The sequence below is a fragment of the Cryptomeria japonica genome, chromosome 3 (assembly GCF_030272615.1).
Source record: "Cryptomeria japonica chromosome 3, Sugi_1.0, whole genome shotgun sequence".
Taxonomy (NCBI): Eukaryota; Viridiplantae; Streptophyta; class Pinopsida; order Cupressales; family Cupressaceae; genus Cryptomeria; species Cryptomeria japonica.
Genome location: NC_081407.1, coordinates 806525214 through 806539778, shown reverse-complemented (window position 1 = coordinate 806539778; position 14565 = coordinate 806525214).

Genomic DNA, 14565 nt, shown 5'->3' with positions numbered 1-14565 from the left:
TGCCTTTCGGATTGATTAATGCAGGGGCAATGTTTCAGAGGGCAATGGATCTTTCCTTTGGTAATTTGAGGGATATGACCATTGTAGTGTATCTAGACGATTTGACTTTGTTCTCCAGAAAGAGGAAACATCATCTGCGAGATTTGAGGAAAGTTCTGATGAGATGCAGAGAGCATGGAGTGTCATTAAATCCTAAAAAGTTTATTTTTGGTGTCATAGAAGGCAAACTTCTTGGACATATTGTTTCGAAGGAAGAAGTAAGGATGGATCTGGAGAGAGAAAAAGCAATACAACAACTCAGCCTTCCTTCCAACAAAGATGGAGTGAGGTCGTTCTTTGGATAGGTGAACTTTCCAAGATGTTTTATTCCTGATTTTGCCGATACTACTAAATATATCATAATTATGATGAGTGAGAAAGTAGTTTTTAAGTGGAATGAAGAAGGTAAAAGAGCTTTTGAATAAATAAAAAGAGCAATTTCCCATGCACCTACTCTGGTTAATCCATATTTTAGTAAGGATTTTGTTATTTATTTCTATGCATCAGAGCATACTATGTCTGGAATTTTAGTGCAGAAAGGTGAAGGTAATGAGGAAGTTCCAGTTTCCTTCATGAGTGTACCTCTGAATAAGCATGAGCTAAAATACTCGTAGACAAAAAAGAAAGCTTATGCAGTAGTGAAAGCTGTCAAACAATTCAGGTACTATATACTTCATTCACATGGAACTGTCTTTGTTTCAAACTCTGTAGTGAAGAGTATTTTAACCCAGCAAGACGTCGATATCAATAATAGAGCATCTTGGGTCTCTAAGATTCAAGAGTTTAATTTAGACATTAAACCCACTAAGCTGGTTAGAGGACAAGGTCTTTGTAAACTAATGGCAGAGAATAAGTTTGAAGAAGAGGAAAGTCTATCCTTAACTTTATTTGTTAATCATCAGGATTCCTAGTCCACTGATGTTGCCTATTATCTCACTTATGGAGATTGTCCACATTATCTTTCTCCTAGGGAGAAACAAAATTTAAAGTTGAAAGCTGAAAAGTATGTCATCTTTGATGATATACTGTATAAGAAGGGTTTGGATGGGACCTTTCTCAGGTGTGTAGATAAGCCGCATCAAGAAGCTTTGTTGAAAACCTTTCATGATGAGGCATGCGGTGGTCATTTCTCCTCCACGATGACTGCATATAAAATCTTGAGGAATTGTTACTATTGGCCGAGAATGTTCAGAGATGCGTATTCTTGGGTAGCGAGGTGTGAAAAGTGCAAATTGTTTATAGGTAAACCTCAGTTGGCTGCCTTGTCTTTAAGACTAGTAGTGATTGAAGAACCTTTTAAACAATGGGGATTAGATTTCATTGGTCCATTGAATCCATCCTCTACCATAGGACACACTCACATATTAACAACAACAGATCATTTCACTAAGTGGGTGGAAGCTACCCCTATTAAAAAAACCACTTCAAAGATTGTGTGTGCATTCCTTAAGGACAATATTCTTGTCAGGTTCAGAGTTCCTCAGAAAATAGTCACAGATAATGCATTAAATTTCTCTTAATCTGAATTAGTTTTATTTTGCTATGATCATGGAGTTTCTTTGGCACATGCTTCTGATTATTATCCACAGGGTAACGGCCAAGCAAAATCAAGTAACAAAAACTTGATTAATATCATGAGGAAGTTGGTTAGCGAGAATTTCAGAGACTGGCATAAAAAGTTGCATGAAGCACTATGGGAAGATCGAACCTCACCTAAGTGGGCTATAGGGATGACTCCTTTTGAGTTGGTATATGGTATTGGTGCCCAAATATCTCTTCCTCTAGAATTAGCGGCTTCCAAATTACAGTCTTTAATAGAAGACACATTCTTTCAGAATTCTCTTGAGAAGAGAATTATGTATTTAATAAAGATCGAGGAAGAAAGGGAAAAATTGGTCGATAGGATTACGGAACATTAGATGAGGGTGAAAAAGATTTTTGATCAGAAGCCAAGATCTAGGAAGTTCATGAAAGGTGATCTGGTGTTATTATGGGATAAAAGGAGGGAGCAGAAGGGCGCTCATGGCAAATTCAAGTCATTGTGGAAAGGTCCTTATGTAATTCATGAGATAAAAGGTCCCAATTATTTCAAACTTTCTTATCAGGATGGCTTTGAGCTACCCCTATCCTATAACGGGTATAACTTAAAATTGTTTCAATTGTAAGCAGAAGCCCCCTACTAGTTTGTACATACAGTTTTGTTGTGTTTAGCATAGATTTGTGAATTTTGGTGTGGGTCAAGCTTTACTTTCAAATCCTTTGCAAAACCAGGGATTCTCAGATTCATTGCTTGGTACTTTACAGTTCCAGTCCCCATGCAGAGCCACTATTGGTGGTATATATAAATTTAACTTTTTATATTGCCTTATGGAGTTATGTCCCTAAATGGTCTTTTGGTCGGGTTGTGTTTCTCGAATGTTTTGTGCAAATCAGTCTTCGCAGTCTTTTTTATTTAATTTCCATTGTGTTGAACCTAAACCTTGAGCTTGAACCAAATGGGTTAAAGGTTCAAAGTTCAACGGGCATCATGTTTAAGTTTTTTTCCCTCACGCGGTTTTGGTGAGCTTTTTCACTATTTGTCGGTGTTTTGCATTAGTTGAACCTTGAACTTGAACCTTTCTGGTTCAAGGTTCAAAGTTCAATATTGGTCATGTATATGTTTTGTGTCGCTGTTGTTCTTCAAGGTTCAGAGTTCAATATTTGATTTCTTGGAAATCATATGACTTTTCATAAGATGGCAGCATGAATTTTGAGGAATGGCTAAATGGCGGTAGGAAAAAGGAATATTCTTTCCTAATGATTTAAAGGTTGTCATTAATAGCAAGTATGGCGTGGGAATCCGTGTTTTCTGATATGAAGTGACTTGTTATTAAATGCATGATCATGTGCGATCATTTCAGAGTAATGTCGCATGACTAAAGGGTAATGATGATAACTTCTGGAAATCACGGGTAAGATTTTCTTGGCTTTTTAAATTGAGTAGATGTTTTGTCGAAGATTATCATTTGTGAAGCATAAGTTTTAAGGAGATTTTTGGAGCGAAAGGGAAATAGACTGTGATAGGGGTTTTGCAGATGATAGAGGAAGGTATGTTCAACGACTTTCCTAATTGCTGCAGTTTTTAAAAAAGAATTGGGTATATTTTTTTGCTGCTTGTTTTTGTTTTACCTATTTTCTGCTTTACTTGAGTTGATTGGGGAAAGATTATAGGTTAAACATGAGGCCAACTTTGCCTAAATTAGCAAGCTCTTCTTCCCTTGTGAGTTCCTTACCAGAGCTAGAAGAAGCAGTATTATAGAACCATTATTGCACAAAATTGTCTTTTGAAGTTTCAAAAGGGTGGCTCAAGGCTGCCAAGGCCATTAACCTAAGAGCATTTGATTCCTGGAATCAGGGATTTGGTAGTAATGTTGAACAAAATTAGGGGAAATTCACACTCCTTCTATTGGGAGGATTGGATGTGTTTTTTCATCCAAGTCACTCTTGACAAAGACCGGTTCATTGACTAGGGCACCGTAATTGCATAAAGGTTGCATGAGGGTTTGAGCAATTACCCTAGGATGTCAAATTTTTATATGTCTTCATATATGTTCTATATGTTAGCTTGTGTGAGGGAGTGGCCTGGACTATTCCATGCAAAATGGGTTTAGGTTATAAAAATCTATGAATATCACCCCCATTTGACCCAAAAAGGACATGTTGACAATTACCTCCGCTGGAATGATATTTTTGTTGGGAGGTTAACTTTTGAGTTACAAGGTAATTTGCATAGGAGAATGTCGGGTGAAGCTATTGAACTAATTAATATCTATGGTAGCTTCTTTAATCAATTCAATCACTTCACCTATATAAGGGTAGGAGGTTTTAAAGGAACCTTTTAGGTTACCTAGATATGTTTCAGACTATTGTGTTTTGATTGAAGTTTCCAGGCAATTAGCCCATGTTGTAAAGGATTATGGTGAAGATTTTGGAACCAGTGGAATTTTTCCTATTGATTTAGGCCATTATAGTTGCAGGTCTATTTTTGATGCACTGAATCTTGAGTTACAATTTAAGAGGTTTCATTTGAAAACCTTCCTGAAGAGATATAATTTTGACAGCAAAGGTTTTACTGCTCACTACGTGAAAAAGATAATGCCTGATCAACATGTCCCTCAGTTAGAAGATTACTGGGATGATTTCTTAGATGAATTTGAAGTAAGAAAAAGGAATTGGTCCAGGTTAACTCTGAAGCAAATTCTCGATATGAAGTTGCAAATGGATACTTCTGGTGTGACCGTTGATAATGGAGATGTATTGGATCCAAAATTCTTGAAATGGGTACATAATGAACCCCTTCCAGAGGTTGATTGGTGTAGAAAGATGGAAGATAGTGTACAAGTACACACCTTCAGTATAATTCACAAAATAGAGAATTGGCTAAGGAGTTGCAGGTTTCATGTGGAAAAGGCAACCAGTTCAAGAAATAAGGGTAGAAAAATGGAGAGTGTGAACAAAACCACTATTTTAACTAACATTCCTATTTCTATTGCAGGAAAGAAGCAAGTGAAGATTAAAAAGGAAAAACTTTACTTTGAAGCTGCACCTTACATTGGTGGCTGAGTTACTAGGTCAAGATACAATAAGAACTTTCAGCCACCTATCGCTCATCTCATTCTTGATTTGGACATCGAAGAAGTACAGGGAAGTATCACAACCCCTGTTTCTGATGCTAACAAATCTGTAACCAATGTAGATGTTGATGCCCAAGATTTACAGGGGCTTGATGTTTCGTCTAACATAGTTAATGCTATGCTACTAACTTTAGGGGGGCCTTCGCCCATGCAATCCAAGGATCTAACTGTCGCTCCTAAATGGTTTAGTGATTCAATTACCAAGAAAAGGAATGTTGTGCCTATTTTTGTGTCCATGGAAGATGTTGTGAGTAAATGTCTAGGGAGAGCTACTAAGCCAAAGCGGATAAAAATGGTGACCATGATCGGTTTTGATGAAGGCACAAAACATTGGACTGCAAATATTGCTAAGCCTACATCTGATAAAGATGCTGCCACTACCTCAAAGGCCGATTATACTATTGAGCGGGTTGATCTGGGGGTAGGAACTAGAGCGGTTGATGTGAAACATTTAGAGACTTCAACGAAAAGGATTATCTCCCGCACTTGGAAGGTTGAAAAGGATAAAGCAGAGTTGAAACAGAGTTTAATGCAAATGGCTCAATACATCCACACTCTGCAAAATAGTCCCTTGCCATTGTCCCAAAGCTCTGTTCCCTTTAGTTCAAAATCCCTTGGTAATAAAAAATTCTTGGATGAGGTTCAATGGAACAAGATGATCGCAAAGATTTTCTCTGAGTGGCTCACATCGTTTGTGCATCAAGGAACTAATTATATATCAGATTTGGTTCAAATTTTCAAGGATGCTAATGATGTTACCAAGGAATTGGATGATGACTTAATTCCATGGCAAAAATAAAAGACTAAATGGGTAGTAAGTTCAAAGAAAATGCGCGATATTCAACACTATGGCTTAATGAATTTTCTTGCTGAAAGACAAGTGTCAGGATTAGATTAGGATATAATGTTCATATGCAAGGAAAGTATAGAATGGTGCAATCAAATCATTGACCAAGGTCATAATGAGTCTATCAGTCAATGAGGTGAACTAACAACCCTGAGAACAATCATACAAAAAGAGTTGCGTTGTGTTGATGTTCACCTGCTTAAAGAGGATGGTCAGACTCTGGAAGATACAATAGAAATTGTCAATATTTTCACTAGTCGCATTACGTATATTAAGGTGGAGAAGACCTTAGCCGTGGAAGACTTTACAAAGATTGCTAAAGTGGAGTCAATGCTTACAGTATGTCTTGATCATTTGGACTCTCACAAAGATAAAGTGTAGCTGGTGAAAAGGAAAAAGGAACTCTGGAAGCAAAGGGTAATTCATATCAGCCTACCACTTGCAGTGGTAATCTAGGAATTCTCAAGGGTTCATTGGGAGTGGAGTGCAGTGAAGGTGGTTATGGTATCACCCAAAATAGCAATTTGGCTAAAACTGAATCGACCACATGACAAGCACTGCTGGCAGTTGTATGCTAGCATGTCTAGCTTTCTTTCATTTTTGTTATGTAGTTAGAATAATTTCTCATTAACTCATTTGGAGTTAATTTTACCTTGGGTTGAACTATTGGGTCTGGTGGCCTATTTATAAACTTTGTAATGAATTTATGAAGGTCCGCTAAGTTTTTGAAAAGCTATCTCTTTAATTTTGGCTAAATACTTTATGTACGTATTGAAAGTTTATGATCATCTTTGAATGAAAATCAAATGATAGTTTGTCTTTGGCTTCAAATCTATGTGATTGGTGTTTGAAATTTGAGTTCTGTTAGAATCTTTTTTCAAGAAAGAATCTGTCATACCTTTCCATATGTGCAGAAAATGTTACTGAAATTCATCTTAAAAGGTTTTCATTTTGGTTTAGCGCACATGTGAAGTCTATAGGCTTTACACAAATAATTATATATATGAATCAATGATTGTGTTCATTTGGTATTGACTAGTGAATACAATTACCTTTTTGTACTTTCTGGTGAAAATTATAATATTGGTTGTATGTAATTTGGAGTTGATTGAATATTTATTAAAGGGAGTTGTACCTTAATTCAAAGGTTAATCAATATGATGTTTTTCCCAATTGTATGGTGAAATTTGTCCCTCATTCCTTGGGCAAAATGGTATTAAAGTTAAATAAGTTGTGAGACAAATTTGTTTACCAACACATACCAAGCCTTGGATTCTTGTTTGAGTCCACACGATGTCTTCTTCAATCTGCAAACCATATCTAGATCTTTTAATAACTTAAACCCATCCAAATGTTCAATATAAACTCCTTCTTCAAGTTCTCCATTTAGAAAGGTTGACTTAACATCCATTTGATATACCTTAAAGTTCTTAAAAGAACAAATTGCAAGTAACATCCATATAGCCTCCATCCTATCTATTAGGGCAAATGTCTCCTCAAAATCTATGCATTCTACTTGTGAATAACCTTTACATACTACTATTTCCTTATTCCTTGTGACTTGTCCATCTCCATTCACTATAACACCCACTTAGTTCCTATCACATTCTTCTCTATGAATTTATGTGCCGATTCCCATGTGTAATTCTTCTCTATCTAATTCAACTCCTCTTACATTGCCTTTATCCAACTTTCATTTTCTCTTGCTTCTTGATAAGATTTTGGTTCCACTTGAGATAAGAAACAATAGTTTGTCTTCTCGCTAGTTTATGCAACTTTTCTTCTTCTTTGAACATCTTTGTTTTTGTCTCCAATCATCTATTCATTTGTTTGGTTCTTTCACGCATACTTAGTTGGTTCCTTGGGCACTTTCTTAGGTTCTCCTTCTTATCCTACACTTGTATCTTTTCCATCTTCATCTTCAAAATAAATCTATTCTTCTATAGCAGCTGGGATAACTTTTATTTTAGTCTCAAGTTCAATTTCAAGAGTAGTATGATTCCATTCTTCACACATTTTTACATTTGTACTTTCCACCATATTATTTAGCCTCTTGTTGTAACACTAGTAAGACTAGCTTCTATTAAAAGCATACCCCAAAAATATGCCTTCATCTACTTTCCCATGAAATTTCTTAGATCTTCATCTGTCTTGATATAACACTTGCTTCCAAATATTTTGAAATACTTTATAGTAGTCATGGGGGCTTCACTTAGTGAACCTGGGTTATAGCATGTGTGTTCATGGAATACTAAAGAATCCCCCTATTTTCAAAAAATATTTCCCTAAGCTCCTTTTTGTCACCCCCTCCTAATACATAGCCTAAATTAAAATCGCTCCCCCCTATTTTCACTGATTGGTAATATATTGTACCCTCATTTTTGGGATATTAAACCACCCAACATGAATGCACGTTATATAATATTGCCTATCTAATGAAGCCCCCATGATAGTAGTGAGTCTCTCAATCCAAAGATGACAATGTGTCTTAGTATGATTTACTCTTACTTGTACCATGTTATGAACATAAACAACAATATCCACATATTCTTTCCAATACATATTAGCTAGGATAGCATCCTTCAACATAATTCTTGTTAGGATTCCCATAGATACTAAGAGGGGAGGGGGTGAATCAGTATTTAACCAGTTTGATGATTTTCTTAACTTAAAACATGTAAAGCATATCAATATTGTATATCGGTAAACAAAAAGTAATGCAATAAATAGAGATAACAACAACCACATGAAAAACACACCATAACATAGTAGTTTAATGAGGAAACCCGGTGTGGGAAAAACTTCAGTGGGATTTGTGACCCACAATATTCACTTACTGACTAGTAAGAGAATATTATTGTTACAATAGGGGCCTACACATGCAGGAAGGCCAAGTGCCTAGAGCTCACTGCTCAATTACAAAATGGGAAGTCTCATTGACTTACAAAATGGATTATATAAATCCAATGTCTTGTACTGCTTCAAAATAACATCTACCATGCCAAATCCAGTATCGGTTTATAGCTCTGTTTCATACATAAACCCTTAACCTATAATTCGCAGAATAGGTCTACCTTATTTCGCCTATATATTTTCTTCCATCTCTTACAAAATGTTCTACAATGATCTCTTATATATATGAGTCATTTTACAACTTGCCAAGTCAGTTTACAATGCATTTACAAAATATATTACAAACAAAATTCTTGTTGGCTTGTGTGTCGGTATGCTTCCTTTCACTACCAATGCCGGTGGTCTATGTGCTAGTGTAGAGTCTGTCTTTGCTGGTGCTGGTAAATTTTCTTGCCGGTGTCATAGGATTGTAAGGTTGCCATCAATGACAAAACCTTCAATCACCTACAATATCTCATTGGAGTGTGCATTTGCCAACAATCTCCCCCTTTGGCATTGATGGCAACACTCATGAGAAAAATCCAAAAACTGTCATCCAAAAGGAATCTACCGGAATTGTCTTACCAGAAATTGAGTACCAAAAGAATGTGCGCTCCCCCTGAGCTGATGAGTCATTTGCTAATTATTTTTCTCTTCCACTACTCCCCCTTTGGCATCAATGACAAAGGTTGTCAAAGTGTCAATTGAGTGTGGTTTCCTATTTCATCCTTGTAACCGGTTGGTTACAATCTGAAAAAGATCTGCCAAAACTAGATTCAGGCTCTCAATGAACTTTTTGTTGTCTTTTTTTGCGGCCTTAGTCCTCTGAACTATACCGGTGAGGTGTTGCATTTGCTCTGCTGATGTTTTTTGTCCTTGAATCAAAGCATTAGATATTTCTTTTCTTAAGGAGGTGAGGTAGTCCAATTTTGGACTAAGTCTCCATTGTAGATCTTTAGCCTTTACTTTTATTCTTTCCTTCTCCCTTTCCAACTTTAGTAATTCTTCCTCAAATCCTTTTATTTTCTGCTCAAAAACTGATAATGAATCATATAATTTATTGATGTTTTTTAGCTTTCCATCCTTTGTAATTTCATTTAGAAGTTTGTCAATTGGAGCAATGGTTTGTTGAGTCTTCTTCTTGGGTTTTAATTTCTTCTTTGGAGTTACTTTTCTTGTCAGGGGCCTTACTACCTCTTGTTTCTATTTGGCTCTTCTAGGAGGTGTAGATATCAGTGAAGGTTCGCTTTTTCTTACAACTCTTTTAAATGCAGCTGGCATATCACTTTTTGAAGAAGTTGCAATAGGTGAAAGGTGAGTTTCTGGTTGAAGTGTTTCTAACTCATCTTCAGTAATACCAGTTTGTTTAAGTACATCTTCTTTTATAGCTTTAGCTTGTCTAGATCCTCTTCTAACTGTTTCTTCCACTTTCTTTACCTTTTTCTTTGATTGGATTTGATTTTCAATAGTCTCAGCACTGCCAAATACCTCTTCTTTAGGTTCCTTGGGTGCTTCCAAGAGGGCTTTTGCATATGTTTCAATTATGTGGCTATCAATTTCATAACCCATTTCAGTAACCCAAATGGTTCTTGGGATAACTGCCTCCATCCAAATCTCATCCTTCTTAATAACAAAGCATATTTCATCCTTGTACTTATTTACAATTGCTTGTGATAATTTGACTCTGGTATTCATCCGGGCCTTCAATGCCTAAAAGTACTCATTTATATTCTTTTCTCTGTTTTCACCCATGTTATTTAGTAAATCAGATAATTGTTTGCCTACCAGTATATCAAAACCAAGATTTTTATTACCAATACTGGGAACTTGTTTTGTCATGTGTAGCATTAAACAGACAAGTAGGTTTCCAAATCTAAATGTCCCCTTTTTGTCTTTCTTAATCTTTCCAAGATTGTCAATAAGTTCATCTTTCAACCATTCACACACATCTATTTTTGCATTATCTTTAATCATATCATGGGCACTTTTTATGCATAGGCTAGAGACTGAATTTAACCTATTTGCATGTGTGGTTTTGTAGCCTAAAATCATGCTAATGAATCTGACATTGATGTCAGTTACATCATTTTCTCTTAAAGATCTCTTATCAGATATTGTAGGTGATTGAAGGTTTTGTCATTGATGGCAACCTTACAATCCTATGACACCGGCAAGACAATTTACCGGCACCAGCAAAGACAAACTCTACACTGGCACATAGACCATTGGCACCGGCAGTGAAAGGAAGCATACCGACACACAAGCCGACAGGAATTTTGTTTGTAATATATTTTGTAAAAGCATTGTAAGCTGACTTGGCAAGTTGTAAAATAACTCATATATATAAGAGATCATTGTAGAACATTTTGTAAGAGATGGAAGAAAATATATAGGCAAAATAAGGCAGACCTATTATGTGAATTATAGGTTAAGGGTTTATGTATGAAGCAAAGCTATAAATCGGTACTAGATCTAGCACAGTAGATGTTATTTTGAAGCAGTACAAGACATTAGATTTATATAATCCATTTTGTAAGTCAGTGAGACTTCCCATTTTGTAATTGAATAGTGAGCTCTAGGCACTTGGCCTTCCTGCATGTGCAGGCCCCTATTGTAGCAGTAATATTCTCTTATTGGCTAGTAAGTGAATATTGCGGGTCACAAATCCCATCGAGGTTTTTCCCACACCTGGTTTCCTTGTTAAATTATTGTGTTATGGTGTGTTTTTCATGTGGTTGTTGTTATCTCTGTTTATTGCATTACTTTCTATGTACTGGTATATAGTATTGATATGCTTTAAATGTTTTAAGTTAAGAAAATCATCAAACCAGTTAAATACTGATTCAAACCCCCCTCTCAGTATCTGTGGGAATCCTAACAATCGGTATCAAAGCTTGGTCCTCTATTTTCAGAAGCCTAACAACTTGAGGAAGATCTTGACACCAGTAGAGATGGAAAACTTGATGAAGCAATTAGAGGGAGATCTCTCAGACTATGATGCAGAAAAGTTGAAAAATATCAAACTTGAAGATGATCTAAAAGCTGCACAGGATATCATTCAAGCACTTTAAGAAAATCTTACCATTGCAAGAAACAAGAGAAGAGAACTTTGTGAAAAGATGCAAAATAAGAATGATGAAAAGGAAACTCTTGGTGATCTGATGAATAAGTTGAAACAAGAAAACATGACAGCAAAGAATGAGATGGGGGATATGACTGAGATTTTGTAAAGAAATTGAAGATAGGAAGAAGAATGAAGAAGACTTGACTAGAAGATTGAATTATGTTGCAAATGAAAACATAAGACTTAGTTATGAAAATGATATGTTAAAAATAGATCTGATGCATGCACAGAATAACTCAAATTAACTCATGAGACAGAAAGGTATCTTGGAAAGAGAACTGGATACTGTAAATCAACACAAAGAAAAATTCAAGAAAAGCTCAGAAGAACTTGATGACTTGTTGAAGAATCAGAAACCTAATGGTGACACTAATGTTCTTGGCTTTGAAGCTGGTGAAAGCTTCGATACTGCAAACACACAAGATCAAGGCAAACTGGTAAGACAACCCACTGCTTATAAATTTAATGGCAAATGCTTTAACTATAACAAGTATGGTCATAGAGAAAATCAATGTAGATCTAGAAATTATCAGAATATCAATATGCCCACTGGTCAATGTTCCAAATGCAACAAAGTTGGTCACATTTCAGAGAATTGTAGAATGAATGTAAGATGTTATGTTTGTGGAAGATTTGGACATCTATCTAATCAATGTAGAACACAAACCGGCATAGGATATGGGAAATCTATTCAAAAAAATAATGTGACTTGCTATGCCTGTAACAAGGTTGGACATATTGCTAAATTTTGTAGAAGCAAGTCCTCACCGGTAAATAACAAAGGTCCTAGTTTGAAAGGTAAAGAAAAAGTTGAAGAAGTAAAGTAGGAATTCTCAAAATAATGGATTGGGAAATCAGATCTAAATGGTGACAGGAACACTCCACCACTGGCAGAATAGAGTAACACTCCACCGGCAGGAGACTCTTCATCTAACTGAAGATAATTCATTTGAGGGTTTGGCAATTAAATGTGAATCATGCTATAATCCCCTCGGTTGATGGTAAGAAGTTGAGATTACTTCTATACTGATAGATAAATTAAGTGGTTACTTAACCGGAAAGCATTAAATGTGGTGGTTGGCAAAATTAACATTATAAATCAAGTGTTTTGGCTCCAATTTCATTTCATCAAGCATTCAAACATTCGAAGAGCGCGAAAATTCCAAAGCAAAGGCATTTTGAGCAAAGAAGTGAAGCAATTCAGCAAGCAATCATTCCTAAGGCAGATAAAGGTATTTATAATCATGGCTTCTTCATATCTTCCTGAATTCATAACAAACCCTACTATAGTCAAAGTGATTAAATGCCCTATACCCGTATTTCAGTTAGATCCCAAAATTGCTAAAAAGGATGATAATGTTGGTGCATTTTCTCAAATCCCCAGGGGAGTAGTTTTTGCTGAAGACCCTAAAATGTACATTCATTGTCACATAGAAGAATTAGGTGATGAGGAAATCAAGAAAATGTATAAATTAGTAATTTGTGATGAAACCAGTAATGTTAAACCTGAACACAAGATAGTGGAAACCCTAGGTTTCACTGAAATTTTTTAGTATTTTGGATTTCCCTAAGGATGTTATAAGGATAGTTCTAAGCAGGGTTCTTGGTGAATTCTTCTGGTTGGACTCAATTCACAAAATTACAAAAGAGGCAGTAAAAGCTGTGACGGGGTTACCTTCCATCGGTAACAGGCCTGATAAAACAAAGAAGGTCTCAAATGACCTAGTGACTAACCTAACAGGTGCAACATCTGTGGGAATCCTAACAATTCTAGCCATATCAATTATATTTCTATTCTTTCTTTCTACAATTTCATTCCATTGAGGAGTCTTAAAAGTAGAAAGTGGCTTCTAATTTGATGACTTCACAAAATTTAAAAAATTCATCTAATGTAAATTCACCTCCTTTATTAGATCTCAAACACTTGGGGTTTTACATCTACTTGGTTCTCAACCATTAACTAAAACACTTAGAATATTTCAAAAGCCTTAGATTTTTCTTATAAGAATGTAACCCATGTCATTCTAGAGTAATCATCAATAATAAAAAGTACCTCTCTTCTTTGATTCCTCTTGTCCTAGTAGCTCCGCAAAGGTCTATGTGAACCAACTCTAAGGGGTTTGAAGTAAAGTATTCCTTATTCTTAAACCTTTTCTTATTTTGTTTTCCCAAGTGACATTCCCTGTACACATTATCAATAGGCTTGATGATCCCTAATAGATCTCTCATATCTTTAGTAGTACTGATCTTCATCATGTTGTCAAAGTTGATATGTCCCATTCTTTTGTGCCACAACCAACACTCACTACTAGATTTCCACTAGACTTCCTTCATTCATCATTGTTCTAGCAACCTCTTGAATTTTTTCTATTCATCCTTTCAACTACATCATTTTTTTGCGGCATCCTTAGGAGTAGACAAATGCTTTCTTATACCATGATTCTCACATAAATTATTAAACTCATCAAAAGTAAACTCTCCACCTCTATCATACCTCAAACTCTATCTATCTCATTTTCAACCATAGCCTTGAATTCTTGAAATCTTCTGGAGATTCATATTTTTCTTTTAAGAAAGTAACATGTTACCCATCATTCTAAAGTAATCATCAATTAAGAACATGAAATACCTACCACCTTGTTGACTTCTTATTATGGTCAAACCACAAAGATTAGTGTGCAATAATTTCAATAGTCTGGTAGAAGATTGTTCCTTAACTTTGAAATTTCTCCTTATTTGTTTTCCAACTTGACATTCTTTACAAATATCATTAGCGGGCTTTGTAATCTTTAGCAAATCTCTCACAGCTTTAATTGAACTAATCCTCACCTAATTATTAAAATTAATGTGACACATCCTTTGATGCCATAACCAACTCTCATTGATTTGCACCATCAGGAAATATTCACCAGCTATCCTCAACTGATAAACATTTCCATTTGTCCTCTTTCTTGTTACAATTACAGTTTCAGACCTTTTTCTGATCTCAC